Source organism: Salmo trutta, chromosome 12 (genome assembly GCF_901001165.1).
Source record: "Salmo trutta chromosome 12, fSalTru1.1, whole genome shotgun sequence".
NCBI lineage: Eukaryota > Metazoa > Chordata > Actinopteri > Salmoniformes > Salmonidae > Salmo > Salmo trutta.
Window position 1 is genome coordinate 6253588 of NC_042968.1, and position 2196 is coordinate 6255783.

The 2196-nt window shown below is 47.2% G+C and overlaps 1 pseudogene; it reads right to left on the reverse strand.

Annotated features, from left to right (window-relative positions):
- Positions 1-261: 261 nt before the first annotated feature.
- Positions 262-1558, reverse strand: LOC115202686 (ras association domain-containing protein 8-like; annotated as a pseudogene).
- Between the last annotated feature and the right edge of the window lie 638 nt (positions 1559-2196).

Genomic DNA, 2196 nt, shown 5'->3' on the forward strand with positions numbered 1-2196 from the left:
CTAGGTTGTTTAGCAGTGAGTTTGACTTTGTCAGTTATTCTGTGTCATTGAACACAATGAATGGATTATAGTCTGATTGCTACATATACTGTTAGAAAAAAAGGTGCTATCTAGAACCTAAAAGGGTTCTTCGGCAAAAGGGTTCTACCTGAAACCAAAAAGGGGTCTCCTATGGGGACAGCCGAAGTACCCTTTTGGAACCCTTTTTTCTAAGAGTGTAGGCTAGTAATCTCTGATCTAATACAATTGGAAAGGTTAGAGTTTCTACATAAGAGGGATTTATTTGGCGAGACAAGGGAAATGGTTCAATTCCCATTGGGATCTTCATTAACATACGGCATGCGGCATCCACTAGACTGTAATTCTGCAATGCTTTCTTCGTCTCTGTCAATGACACGTCTAGCTCCACCCCCCTTCTGATGCCGATTGTGTAGCTCCTCCCTCAATGCGCCCATGGCCTCCTCTGGCTGTGGGGTGCCCGGACGAGAGCTCTGTCTGTCGGCCTCGACACAAAAGTCCTGCCCCAGCCTGAATGAATGGGTCTGGAGCTCCTTGAGCCGGAAGCTGTATTCATCCATAGAGGTGTAGAGTTGGTGCAGATGTCCCTGGATATCTGTACGGCCAATACAAATCTGTGTTAGTGCCTGGATGGTCCTAATGTATATGAGTGTAGGCCTACATATGCCTAGGTTACATACATTATTGCTGCATAAATTACTTGTGTATAGGAGATATGTTTAGGATATGTTTTCTAAATTGCCTCTGAGGGGATTGATAGGTGTATTGAAGTGACTGGAATTTAATGGACTACATACCCTGTTCCTTGTCCTTCTCTCGCTGCATCTGCTCCTCACAGTACTCCCCATGCATCAGCTCTGCCTCATTCTGTCTCAGCCTCACCTCCAGCCGATCGAGCTCCTCTACTAGGCCTGGATTCTGGCCTGGGACAGGAGTTACAGGCCTCCCCATCTCCCACACCTCTGCCTCCCTTTCCAAAGCCACCAGCTGGGCCTCCAGGTCCTGTAGCATCTCCTGCTGCTGCAGCACCTGCCTGTAGACCTCCTTCTTTGACGGGTCGGACTTGTTAGCATTAGTCCTTCTGGAGATTGTAGAAGGACCAAGGTTGAAAGTGAGGGCCTTCTTCGACTCTTGGCATCTGGGGGGCATGGGTGTGGGTTGCCTGGGCAAAGGGTGGACCCTATCCAGGGTGGGTCTGTTAGGTCCGTCAGTGTTGGTGGGGCCTGTACAACGCAAGATGAACTGGACCTCGATGGCCAGCTGACCCAGATAGGACAGAGACTCTAAGGGACAGTCATCAGCCACAAGCTGCCTCTCTGTGCCTCATAGCTTCTGGATGAGAACATAGCGACCCATCTGACCTGAATAAAAGACACACCAAGACAGGATTGAGATTGGAGGAAATTACAAAGGAAATTACATCAGACAGAGACTGAACAATAGCCTGTGCGAGGGCGATGACAACATCCTGACAGGAAGTCTCCAGTGATAGGCCACACATCACCCTGACCACTCCCTCCACCCACACCTTTAGCTCCATCTTGGCCTGTCAATCAAACTCAGAAGAACATGGCTGCCACAGCATCCACCTGTGAGAGAGGAGGGTAAGATGTCAATATACTGAGTTAAAATAAACTATTTCACACTACCAAATCAACCTATAACCCCTACTCCTAGGTGCAAATATCGAGTATTTCAATGGAGGAAATAAGTTTGTTCCTGTATTCCCATAACTAGAGCTGAAGACTTCAACAGGAAACCTCACACTCTTCTCTCGTGGGAAAAATGTGCCCGGCCAACTCTGTAATCCTACACCCTACAGTCCTGTACCTGTCATCTGTGTTGACGCCTGACCAGAGAAGACAGAACCGAGCAGAGTGAGGTGAGGGGAGGAAGAGGTGTGCTGTGTTACATTCTCATGGTGTCAATAGCCTGGTATGAGCAAAAACCATTTCAATGCGGATCTGGATTTTGATAGGAAAAAATGGCTTCCTAGACATAACGTCTCTGTGGAAGAAGAGGAGAACCTTTGGTAACTCATGTTTTTATACTTCAACAACAAAGTTAGGTAAGTCGGAAGCTTGTTTAGTAGAGCTTTGTAAACAAAAAGGGAATAGTGAATTGATCTACGGGACTTTAATGAGGACCAGTCAACCTTTTGATACAGTAAGCAGTGAT